This window comes from Euphorbia lathyris, chromosome 4 (genome assembly GCF_963576675.1).
Source record: "Euphorbia lathyris chromosome 4, ddEupLath1.1, whole genome shotgun sequence".
NCBI classification, from domain to species: domain Eukaryota; kingdom Viridiplantae; phylum Streptophyta; class Magnoliopsida; order Malpighiales; family Euphorbiaceae; genus Euphorbia; species Euphorbia lathyris.
Genome location: NC_088913.1, coordinates 24703286 through 24717301, shown reverse-complemented (window position 1 = coordinate 24717301; position 14016 = coordinate 24703286).

Below are 14016 nucleotides of genomic sequence, written 5' to 3'. Positions count from 1 at the left end.
AATACCCTGATGACGAGGAATCAACTCAGGAGGTACCTCAGCAATGTAGCCTTCGTCTCAGTACAGGAACCTAAGAACTTCGCTGATGCTGAGGAAGATGAATTCTGGATGAGCGCAATGCAAGAGGAACTCGATCAATTCAGAAGAAACGATGTATGGGAGCTAGTGCCACATCCAAGGAGTCAAAAGACCATTGGAACAAGATGGGTCTTCCGCAAAAAAATGGATGAGCAAGGAAATGTAGTCAGGAACAAAGCAAGGCTTGTAGCTCAGGGCTACAGTCAGCAAGAAGGTATTGACTACGGCGAGACCTTTGCCCCAGTGGCAAGGCTAGAAGCTATTAGGATCTTATGTGCATATGCATCTTACATGAACTTTAAATTATTCCAAATGGATGTTAAGAGTGCATTTCTTAATGGAGTTATAAACGAGGAAGTTTATGTTAATCAACCTCCAAGGTTTGAGGATCCAAAATTCCCAAACCACGTTTATAAACTCAAAAAGGCTCTGTACGGCCTCAAGCAAGCACCACGTGCTTGGTATGAGAGGCTGACCAGTTTCCTTCTGACTAGAAATTATGTCAGGGGCAAAGCTGATACAACCTTATTCATTAAGAGAAAGGGTAAAGATACCCTGCTGGCTCAAATTTATGTTGATGATATAATATTTGGTGCAACTAACGAATCAATGTGCAAGGAATTTAGCAAACAAATGCAGACTGAGTTTGAAATGTCGATGATGGGAGAACTCAACTTCTTCCTCGGACTTCAAATAAAACAAGGAAAGAATGGCATCTTCATCAGTCAAGCTAAATATGCCAAGGAGATATTAAAGAAATATGACTTGGAAAATTGCAAGCCAATATCCACTCCTATGGGCACTGACACTGTCCTCTGCGCTGACGAGAATGGTAAGTCAGTAGACAGCAAATTGTATCGAGGTATGATAGGCTCTCTACTTTACTTAACAGCCAGTAGACCGGACATTCAGTTCTCAGTATGCTACTGTGCTAGATATCAATCTAACCCTAAGGAATCTCATTACATAGCTGTAAAAAGAATCCTTAGATACTTGCAAAGCTCAGTGAACGCAGGTTTATGGTATCCCAACACACATGGCTTTACACTCGTTGGATACACTGACGCTGACTATGGTCGAGACAAGCTAGAATGGAAAAGCACCTTTGGAGGATGTCATTTCTTAGGAAGCTATCTTGTATCTTGGTTCAGCAAGAAGCAGGCGTCAGTAGCCTTATCTACCACTGAAGCTGAGTACATTGTTGTTGGTCACTGTGTTGCTCAAGTCCTATGGATTAAGCAACAGCTTGAAGACTATGGTGTTCAAACAAAGACAATTGAGGTCAAATGCGACAACAAAAGTGCAATTGATCTATCAAAGAACCCAATTCAACACAGCAGAATGAAGCATGTCAGCATAAGGCATCACTTCATTAGAGACCATGTACTCAAAGGTGAGATAAAGCTGACCTACGTCCCAACGGATGAGCAGCTTGCGGATATCTTCACAAAGCCACTGGCTCGTGAACAGTTCAGCATACTGAGAGAAGCCATTGGTATGTTTAATCCTCTTCAGTAAATTCCTGTTCTAAAATGTGAATTTATGCTGAGTGAATTATGCAAATGCATGCTGAGTGATTGTTATGCTGAGCACTTAACACAAAATACACATCAATACTGAGTCAATATGCACACCGAGTAGTAATCTTAAACTGAGAAATCATTCTTTCATATACTACTGACCACTCAGAATTCAAAACGCTTAGTATTCTAAACGCTGAGTGTTAGATCCGTTGCACTTATTGCTTAAGCACGCGAATAGCCACCTAGGATGACGTATGCGCCGAATGTGTCATAAATGCCAGGATCTTTGTCGGTTGACAATCCCAAGGCAAAACTGACACATGGATTCGATAAGATCCACTCTTCACCGCTATAAATAATGGGTAAATCCCCATTCTTTATTTTCTTTACATTTACCGAATTCTAAGGCAAAGGCTTTCTCTCTAAAAAACTCTCAAAGCTTCCCAAACGCATTCTGAAACTATGACTAAAGTTTCCTTCAACATTTCCGATGCCGGCCACCCTAAGCCCAGCTTCGATGAAACCTCCAGGCAAGCCTCTGTGCCTAAAACTACCAAGGTCACTACGCCGAGTAAAGGAAAAACTGGGAAAGCTACCTCCACCCAAGAAAAACCGACCAAAACCAGAACCTATACCAAGGTCTTTGGTAACATTAGCGAATGGAAGGTGGATTTCTCACGATGGGTCTTTGAGTCCTTCGTAACCTCCGAGCAACCCTTCTGCGAATGGATATCGCAAAATGGATGGACCGAGCTGTTCTCTATTAGGGATTACACATATCCTGACCTCGTAAAGGAATTCTACAAGAACCTCCAAGTCGCTGATGATAACCAGGACTATCTGGCAACAGCAGTAAAGGGGAAAACGATTTTCATCAATCCCTCCTATTTGGCGAATTTGCTGAGTTTAAAGAATGAAGGAACAAAACTAAGGCGATCTGGAGATCATGAAGGTACTGGGTACAATACCACCTTCAGTAAACCCGCTGGTCACTCAGGAGAAGTCTCCAGTTCCTCTATGGGTCAGCACCAAAAGATGGCTCACTATCTGTTGACCTACTTCATTTATCCTAAGATCAACTACACCACCTCAGCAACCAATTTTGAGCAATGCTTCATATGGCATATGCTGACATATAAGCCAATCAACATGCCAGTATTCCTCATTGCTGGCTTCCTACGAAGCACTGGAACTCTAAGGCTGGGATCGCTCATCACCAGGATCCTCATTGATCATCAAATAGACCTAACTGATGAAGTTAAAGCTAGAGGATCTGAAATCACAGCAGCTTCACTGAGGGCCTTGAAGTTCAATCAGCCTCTGAAGAAAGGAAAAACTGCTATTATTAGTGAACAACAAGCTGAGGAAACAACTGTCCCGCAGAAAGGGAGAAGAACTAAGGCTCCAGTTGACCGAAAGAGGAAAGCTATTGAGACCACTTCAAAGAAAGCTGAGCCTAAGGCAAAGAAGCCTAAGTCAGTTGCTGAACCAGGTCAGGAGAGACCTAAGTCAGCTGAGAAAAGAAGCAGGCAAGATGAGCCTGAAATTGAGGAAAGACAAAATACTGATGTGCAGCCTCAAAAGAAGCAGAAGTCTTCTTCACTGACTCCAATTGACGTAATCCCTACTGACATCATTGTTCCTGGTGACTCTCACTACACACAGTGTCTAGGAACTGTAGCTGAGCATCAAGAAGATGAGGTGCATTTGGACGATCAGTTCATTGCACAAGTTGAGGAAGAATTAGATGGTGACAGTTCAGAGGATGAAGAAGAAGAAGAGGCCAGCGGTCAGGATGACGCTGAGGATAATGAGGAGACAACCAGTGAGGATGAAGCTGAGCAAGCCAATAATGAGTTGGCTGCTGAAGAAGAACAAGAACATGACCAACACAATGTTGATCAAGTACATGAGCAGACTGACCAGCGTAACGCTGAACAAGAAGAAACTTCTCCATCTCACTCAGGAGAATCTATTCAAGCTGGCCCTCCTCCTCGCAGAAGAAAATTGGTTAAGGCAAATGAGAAGACAGTCAGCGTGCCTCCTATTCAACTACCAACTATACCTGACTTTGCTATTCAGAAGCCAATCCAAGACCCTTCTCAACTCAAGCTGAAATTTTTCAAAAGACAACCAACTTATACTACATCGGCTTCCATTGAAAAGCAAGCCTCTGTTTCTTCACCAAAGGAACACGCCGACTTGAATGCTTCCGCCAACTCAACAAGTCAAGTTGAGCCGATTCCTGTCAATGCTGTTACCTCAAGCACTACACTGACTCAGGACATTCCTGCTCCAGTCAGCACCAACAGCATAAGAATTACCTCTTCTCCACTCCACCTATATGCCGATCAATCAGTTCTACCAGAACCTCAAGTGCAGATTGGAACCACACTACCAGTCACTGACCACGTCATTTCCTTGACTCCTCTTCCCACTGGTCATACTGATGTCACTGAAGGCTCTCAAAGTTACCTAAATGCCACTTAGTCCGGCAAAAGAATAATCGACTCAGTGCAAGCTTTGATCAAAGACCTTCAACAAGTTACTCCTCCTGCTGCTGGGTCTTCCACTATTGAGACTACTCAGCTTCTCAACGAAGTTAAGGGATTCAAGGATTTGCTGAATGTCATCATTACTTTTCAAGCACAGCAAGCTAAGCAGGATTCCATTGCAAAGCTGGCTGAGATCTAGCTGACAACAGTTCAACACTTAAATGCTCTACAACAACAAGTTCAGACCTTGTCAGCTGCGAACACATGCTATGCTACCTTTGATGAAGTGAAGATGCTCTTTGCTCAGCTTCATACCGAGCAACTCAAAACCAATGAGCAAATGGTTTCTTACTCTCAGTGCTCCGTTGAGCAAATTGGTGAGGCCGTTCGACTACTGAATCTGAACAAGCAAGCAATGGATACTGACGCTATGAAGCAAAACGAAATGATGTCTATCACTCGACAAACCTTCAACCACATACGTCACAGCAACATTCAGCGTCAATACTATGACACCTACTTCCTCAAAACATTCCATCAAGTCATTGCGGGTCTGACCGATGCACTTACATGGATAGGCAAAGCGGAAGCCTTCACTGTCAGCATGATCAGCGCTGCTGAGCTTAATATACCCACTGAGGTTTCAGACAGTGGTGTGGCTATTTTTGATGGTGTCAATGAAAGCGCCGACCGACTTAAAGCGCTATCTACAGAACTGACCAGAGCTGTCTTAACCGACACCTTTAGGATTCCTCCTCCCGATGCTGAAAAAACAGGGGAGAAAGAACAAGCAAGAACACAGCATGAGTCTAGTCAGTCCAAACAGAAGAGAAAGAAATAGATATAGGCTAGCTCAGTATAGGCTAAGTATGTAGTCTCTAATTTCTATGCATGTCTTCAACTTTTGTTTGTAAACACTGACTACCTATATTTAAATATCATTACTTGCATCCTTTGTTCAAACACTGGGTTATGAATTGTTTTCATGCGATGCTGTGTATAATGTCAATTAAAATCAGCTATGTTTTAATGCTTATAAAATTTATTGATTGAACCCAACGCTGATAACGTGTTTGACTTTGACCTATAAGTAGTCTTATAAAACTCATTGAACAACAAATTACTCAGCGCTCTCTGAATGTTATAACTTCCACTTAATACTGAGTAAATCAGAATATGTTCCATGAGCTGACCTATATCAGTAGCTCAACCCTTACGGGGGAGTTTGCTAAGTTATATTAGGTCAACTATCATGGGGGAGCTCAACATTGAGTTCCTCGCTGAATAGTTTTGCCAACATCAAAATGGGGGAGTTTGTTGAAACACATTTCCACATAATTTTGATTTGACAAAATTGTTTAAGTATAATAAAAAAACATATTCTAAACACACTAAGTTTAAATGCTTTGATTTATTCTACTAATGTGTTTGTTTAATGTTGAGTTAAATTGCTTATAAGACATAAGGATTAAAAGGCCCAAGCCTAATACGAAAGTCAAAGCCCAAGTCAAACAACTCAGGACAACTCGGCCCGCGTTTATCAAAACGATGTCGCTGTGTACAAAACGCAACTCAAGAAGAGAAGGATCTAGAAGACCTTCAAGGAACAACTTCGGAACGAAGCTGCTGAGTTGATTCGACAAAGCGTACAAGACAGTAGCTGGCTAAAGAAAACTTCCAGACAAAGTGTTTCCACTTTGGGTAAAGTTCAGACGACACAGTGTGCTGTCAAGTTGACTTTACCATTAATGGAGAGACACTCTGCCGAGCTGACCAAAAGCTAACCGAGGACAGAAGATACTCAAATCTGATTGGCCGAGAGCTCTGAGCAAGTCAGGATGACAACGACAGGAAGCCGTTTCCCTCCAACGGTTATTTCGAAATTCAAAATGACCGATGCCTCAAGACGTCTCTATAAATAGAGCCATCAGAAGCTTCATTACACACAGAACTTGATCAAGTCATTACGCTGACCAAATTTCTACACAAGTTCTGCAAGCAAAAAGCAAAGCAAATCTTACACCTCATTTCATATCTTTGTGTAAAAGTCTAGAGTGATTATTCAATCATCTAAGGTGTCTTAGCAATCATTGTTTAGGACAAACACTTATCATTTCTAGAGATTAGAAAGGAGAGGCTGAGTACTCGGTTATAGTACTCAGCAAGAGATTAGGATTGAGTAGAGGTATAGAGGAAGGTACTCTTGTTATACTCAGTTGCTAAGATTGTAAAAGGTTTGAGGCTCTACCTTTAAAGAGCTCAGTAGAGGATTCGAAATCTCGGAACGTGTTCCGGGGACAAGACGTAGGCTTAGAAGAATCCGAACCTGGATAAATCTGCTGAGTAACGTATTTCTTACCTTAAACTCCTTATATATATTGCTTGCTTAAATAACCAAAAACTGACCAAGTAAAGAGGTCAAGCTGAGTTGTGCGCATCAACATCTGAGCTCAGGAATAGACTTTAAGTGTTATCTCCTGACTCAAGTCAAGAAACTGACCTAGTCACCAGTTGACTAAGTCATTATCTTACTGATTACTCAGCGCCGCTGTTAAAACCTTTTCTCTTAAGAAAAGAAGTCTGCCCTAATTATTTAAAAAGTTTAAATAGTTCCTAACCCCCCCCTGGAACTATACTTGTAACGTTATAAGGGACCAACATGGGTCAATAGATTATTGCTAAAAGACAACTGCCACAAAAAGACAACGTCTCAGGAAGAAGACAAGTCTGTCGTCTGAAGAAATCAGAGGATAGGATTGATCTGCAAAACCTGAAGCTGGCCAGAAGTTGTCTCCTAAAAGAGCCATTTTGGACTTACGGCTAAATCATTTCAAATGATCCAACTCCAGATTTTCATCTATATAAAGACAATCAAAATCCTTGGATCATTGCCGAAGTACAAAAAGAAAAATACAAGAGAGAAAAATACAAGTTCAAAGCACTAAGAAACAAGAAAGAGATCTTACACCCATTTTCTATTCCTGTGTAAATGCTAGATTGATTGTCTGTAATCATCTAAAGTGTTCTTCATTTGAAAAAGAACAAATTGTATCAATCGAGATATTGAGAGTGTTGTGCTGAGTGTTTGGTTGTAAACTCTCAGTGGTAGAAAAATCTAAGTACTGTGTTGTGGTGCTTAGTAGGAGTTGAGTAGACGAATAGAGAAAGGTACTCTTGCATATTCAACTACCTGTAAACGGTTTGTGCTCTACCTTTAAAGAGCTCAGTATTGGATTCTAAAAGCCCGGAGGATTCTGGGGACTGGACGTAGATGGAGAGGCCGAACCAGGATAAGTGATACTGAGTAACTTCTAACTCTCTTAATATATATATATTTGCATGTATTGTATGTCATATTTACTCAGCATATAAACTGCCTAAGCTGACTCTGAGTAAAATAGAGTGCTGAGTTGGAAGCTGCCCTCTTAAAGTGTCAATTCCCAACTCACTTGTGAAATAGCCTTAGCCAACATCTGACTAAAGCTGTTTTGCACTAAGTTCGGCTAAGTTGACCAAAAGCTGAGTTGGCAAACTCACCAAATTCATTAAGTCAGCACACTAATTAAACGAAAAAGTTACATTAGTTCCTAACCCCCCCCCCCCCTTGGAACTAATCACACGGGACCAACAAGTGGTATCAGAGCCTAAGCTCACTACTCAAAGATATAACTATCTTGAGCGGATCCCCATAAATGGCTGAGAACAACACTCGTTTCCTTCCAGGGAACCAAACAACACAGATCCTCCCTGAGGGACTGTCAATTACTAGGCCTCCTCTATTCTTTGGGTCTAATTATACATTCTGGAAGAATAGGATAAAAAACTCTATTCAAGCCACAAACATGAGTGCATGGCTTGTAATTGTTCAAGGTCCACATGTGCCATATAAAACTGTTAACAAGAGCAAAGCTGAGTGGACAGAGGATGACCTTAAAAAATTACAAAATAATGCTTCGGCTATAAATATGCTTCACTGTGCTTTAGATGCTGCAGAATACAATAAGATTTCAGGTTGTGAGTCAGCACAGGAAATTTGGAAGAAGCTGGAAGTGACCTATGAAGGCACAAGTAAGGTTAAGGAGTTCGAAGTCAATCAGCATATGAGACTCTATGAGCTGTTCGAGATGAACGAGAACGAAGACATCTCAGAAATGAACTCAAGATTCACAAACATTATAAATGAGCTCAAAAGACTTGGAAAGAACTTCACTGAAGAGGAACAGGTGAAGAAAATCTTGAGAAGTCTGCCTAAGAGCTGGCAAGCAAAGAAAACAGCTGTAGAAGAAGCTCAGGACTTGACTACCTACAAATATGATGAGCTGATCGGATCCTTGCTGACCCATAAGATCTCTATGAAAAACTTTGAAGCTAAAGAAAAATCCGAAGATAAGAAACAGAAATCACTAGTGATGAAAGCTGACTCCACAGAAGCTGAGTCATCTGATGATGAGGAAATGGCTATGTTCACTAGAAAGATGAAGAAGCTGTTCAGAAGAAATGACAGGAACAGCAAACGACCATACAAAAGAAGTGATAGGTACAAAGCTGAGTCAAGTGACAACAGATATAAGAAAGACAGCTCCAAACCTGTCACCTGCTTCGAGTGTCACCAAACTGGGCATATTAAGTCAAGTTGCCCTAATCTGAAGAAAGAAAAGAAGGGAAGCAAAAGAGCAATGGTGGCCACATGGAGCGACAGTGATGTGTCAACCTCATCTGAAGCTGAGCAAAATGAAACTGCCAATATATGTTTCATGGCAGATGATGGAGCCGACCAATATCAATCTGAGCAAGCTGATCTCTCAAATGAAACTGACCAGGAGGAGCAACAAAATGAGGTAACATCTCTCCTTCTTCTTAGAAATGAAATGGTAAATGCTCTGAGTGATTTATACACACTGACCAAGAAATGTAACAAGAAAATAAAATCACTCAGCAGACGATGTGACGAGATTGAAGAGGTCAAGCTGAGTGACCTCCAATATCTCCTCCAAGACAATTCAGATTTACATAGCAACATAGAAATAATGCATAAGTTTGTCACGGAGGTCAAATCTGAGTTAAAGAAACTAAGAAAGGATGTTACAACCTTACAAAGTCAAGTAAAAGGCTCAAGTAGAAATAAACCCCATGCTGAGTACGCAAGTACTAATCAGCACAAACAGTTCACTCAATGTGACTGCTGCGGAAAAAGGGGACACACAAAAGATGTGTGTTGGTTCAACAAGCGGATTGTCCAATGTGACTTCTGTGGGAGAAAAGGACATACCACTAAGGTATGTTGGCACGCTCAGCATAACAATGCTGACCACACTCAGCATCACCCTCAAAGGGTAATCTACTGTGACTTCTGTGGTAAAAATGGCCACACTATAAAAGTATGTCGTCACAAACTAAAATATGACTTTGCACCTGTTTATACTAACAAGAAAGGACCCAAAAAGAATTGGGTACCTAAAGATGAATAGTTTAAAATGCAGGTCAGCTTGACGTGCGTGGAGAAGTCAAAACTTTGGTACATAGATAGCGCATGCTCAAGGCACATGACAGGTGATGAAACACAATTCATCACACTAGAGCTTAAACGAGGTGGTAGTGTAAGCTTTGGAGACAATAAGAAGGGTAAGATAGTCGGCTCAAGTACTATCGGAGGTAACCCAACCATTGAGTCAGTCTCCCTAGTTAAAGGTCTCAAATATAATCTACTGAGTGTAGCTCAGCTTTGCAAGAGCAGCAGAAAGGTTGTATTTGATGATACTAAGTGTAAAATACTCGAGGAAAATACAAATGAATTGATTTTAACTGCTCCTCGTGTAGAAAATGTATACATGCTGAGTTTGGAAAAACAATTTTCTAAAAACATATGCTTAGTGTCTAAAGAGGATAACTCCTGGCTATGGCATAGAAGACTTGGTCATGTAAGCATGGACCTTCTTGCCAAATTAGCTAGAAAGCAACTAGTTGAGGGATTGCCCAAACTTAAATTTGAAAAAGATCAATTGTGTAAGGCTTGTCAGCAAGGCAAACAAACTAAGAAGTCATTTCAAAGTAAAAATATTGTCTCAACCAAGAGACCATTGGAATTACTACACTTGGATCTTTTCGGACCTATCCAGCCACTCAGCTTGGGAGGTAAGAAATTTTCCTTGGTCATTGTAGATGATTTCTCTCGGTTCACTTGGATCATCTTGTTGAGTAGCAAGGATGAAACATTTGAGATGTTTACCACATTGATTAAAAAGCTTGAGACTGATAAAGACCTAAGAGTTGCTCATATTAGAAGCGACAACGATGGGGAATTCAAAAACCAATAGTTTGATGAATTCTGTGAAACCAGTGGTATTGACCACAATTTCTCTGCTCCTAGAACACCTCAATAGAATGGGGTTGTTGAAAGGAAGAACAGAACAATTGTCGAAATTGCTAGAACCATGCTGAGTGAACATATGCTTCCAAAGTACTTCTGGGGTGAAGCTATCCACACAGCATGCTATATTCTCAATAGAGCTTTAGTTAGACATATTCTTAAGAAAACCCCATATGAACTCTGGAAAGGACGAAAGCCCAACATTGGCTACTTTCGTGCCTTTGGGTGTAAATGTTACATACTCAACACGAAAGATAATCTTGCAAAATTTGATGCCAAAGCTGATGAAGCGATCTTTTTAGGGTACTCAACTAACAGCAAAACATATAGAGTATATAATAAGCGAACTCAGGTTGTAGAAGAGTCTGTCCATATTGAGTTCGACGAAGCTGACCCTATAGGAAAGATAACTCAGCCCGATGAAGATGAACTAAGCTCAGCTTCCGCGGATCAAAATGGAGCCTCTGAGTCATCCATACAAGGGCTGACCAAAGGTAAGCAAGAGATGGAAATAACCTTTGCTGACCAATCTATTCCTATAGAGATTGCATAAACACTTATTCCAAACAACTCAACATTACCCAAGGAAATAAAGATTCTAAGAGGACATTCAGAAAAATCCATTCTTGATGCTGCTGACAATAAGTTGATGACAAGAGATCAGCTTAGAAAGTTCCTCAACAATGTCACCTTCGTCTCAATGCATGAACCAAAGAACTTTGCTGATGCTGAGCACGATGAATACTGGATCAATGCTATGCAAGAAGAGCTTGACCAATTCACAAGAAATGAGGTATGGGACTTAGTACCTAAGCCTAGAAATCAAAAGCCCATAGGAACTAAGTGGGTCTTTAGAAACAAACTAGATGAGCATGGAAACATAGTCAGAAACAAAGCTCGACTTGTAGCCCAAGGCTATAGTTAGCAAGAGGGTATTGACTATGGAGAAACGTTTGCACCAGTTGCTAGGCTAGAAGCTATACATATATTGTGTGCCTATGCCAGTTTTATGAACTTTAAGTTGTATCAAATGGATGTTAAAAGTGCATTTCTTAATGGCTTCATAAACGAAGAGGTATATGTTAATCAACCTCCTGGGTTTGAAGATCCAAAATTTCCCAACCACGTTTATAAACTCAAGAAGGCCATGTATGGCCTGAAGCAAGCTCCAAGAGCTTGGTATGAGAGGTTGACCAACTTCCTGCTGACTAGGAACTATGTCAGAGGAAAAGCTGACACAACCTTATTCATTAAGAAAAAGGATAAACATACCCTACTTGCACAAATTTATGTAGATGATATAATATTTAGTGCTACTGACGATTCGTTGTGTAAAGAATTTAGCAAACAGATGCAAACTGAGTTCGAGATGTCCATGATGGGTGAACTCAACTTCTTCCTTAGACTTCAAATAAAGCAAGGTAAGGATGGCATCTTCATAAGTCAGTCCAAGTACACCAAAGAGATGTTAAAGAAATTCGATATGGAACACTGCAAACACATATCAACCCCTATGGGTACTGATACTGTCCTATGCAAAGATGAGAAAAGTAAGTCAATAGATAGTACACTTTATCGAGGTATGATAGGCTCTCTACTTTATCTCACTGCTAGTAGACCTGATATACAGTACTCAGTATGTTATTGTGCAAGATATCAAGCTGGCCTCAGGGAATCTCACCTAATGGCTATAAAAAGAATTTTTAGATATTTGCAGAGTTCAGTTAATGCAGGTTTATGGTATCCAACCTCAAATGACTTCACACTCATTGGGTACACTGATGCTGGCTATGGACGAGATAAGCTAGAACGTAAGAGCACTTCGGGAGGATGCCATTTCCTTGGAAGCTATCTAGTATCTTGGTTCAGCAAGAAGCAATCATCCGTAGCACTGTCTACAACTGAAGCTGAGTACGTAGCTGCTGCAAGCTGTGTTGCTCAGGTCCTATGGATAAAGCAACAGCTTGAGGATTATGGAGTAAAAACCGAAACAATAGAGATCAAATGTGACAACAAGAGTGCCATTGACCTATCCAAGAACCCAATCCAACACAGCAGGATGAAGCATGTCAGCATAAGGCATCACTTCATCAGAGATCACGTACTAAAGGGTGAGATCAAGCTGACCTATGTACCAACAGATGAACAGCTTGCAGATATCTTCACCAAGCCATTGGCTCGTGAACTATTCAACATACTAAGGGAAGCTATCGGTATGTATAATCCTCCTCAATAATTCTATATGAAAAATTGTATGTTGAGTGATTTCCATGCTGAGTGAACTCAAAATTAGTGACTACCGCACACTAAGCTTAAAATATAGAAAATCAATCCACGCTGAGTAGATGTACATGCTGAGTGATTATCTTATGCTGCGTTACTAAAAGATAAGACATTCATCCACGTAGAACTAGGTACTCAGTATCACAAACGCTCCATATTCTAGTAAAACTGAGTAAAGCCCACTCACACCAATAAATGTTAACACGTGTAATAAATAGCATCTGGGATAACGTAAGCAATAATGGCAAAACCCATGCGCCGAACGTGTCATAAATGACAGAATCACTGTCGATTGAATATCCTAAGGAAAAACGGCTAGTTCAACGAATATGATCGATTTAAATCTCTATAAAGAGTGAAAGATTTCCCACTTAATCATCCTTACGCTTGAATCCTTTAGCATTCGAATCATTCTCTCTCTCTGAACTTCAAAATCCCTCGAAAATCTCTGAGAAGAAAATGTCGAACCCTCAGAATGTCTCCGGTGGTGATTCCGGCAAACATCACACTGATGAAAATCCCAAATCTCCTCCTCAACTTAACCAAACTCCGAACAAAAACCCTCAAGCTGACCCAGCTAGCTCTTCGAAGAAGAAGAAGCCAACAAAGAACAAGCAACCCAAGGAAAGAACTATGGTCAAGGTCCATAAGAACGTCAACAACCTTGAAGTTCTTAAATGTAGGTGGTTCTCTCCCAGCTTCATCACCGCTGAAAAACCTTTCTGTGAATGGATTGAGAAGAATGAATGGGCAGGACTCTTCTCTCTCTCTGGGAAAACCTATCCTAGGTTAGTTAGGGAATTTTACTCCAATCTTTATGTTGACGAAGAAGATGCTGACTACTTGGAAACGTCCGTCAAGGGCCACAAGATAACAATCACCCCATCTTACTTAGCAACCTTACTCAACCTGCCAGAAGAAGGGAAAGAGTTTAGGACAACCAAAGAAAAGCTTAACCATGCCAAAGAATTCTGCAAACCAAAGAATCACAAAGGAGAAATACCTAGCACCTGTATTGGGCAAGATCAGAAGATGGCTCACTACATATTGACTAACTTCATCTTCCCAAAGCTCAGCTCAGCATCCTCAGCCTCCAACTTTGAGCAGTGCTTCATATGTCACATGCTAACGTACAACCCACTCAATATGCCTGTGTTTCTGGTTGGTGCACTTCAACGAGGAGGTAAGAAACTCCGACTGGGCTCCCTAATCACTGAAATCCTTGAGGACCAGAAAATAGACACAATCAATGAGACTCGGAGTTTGGGGA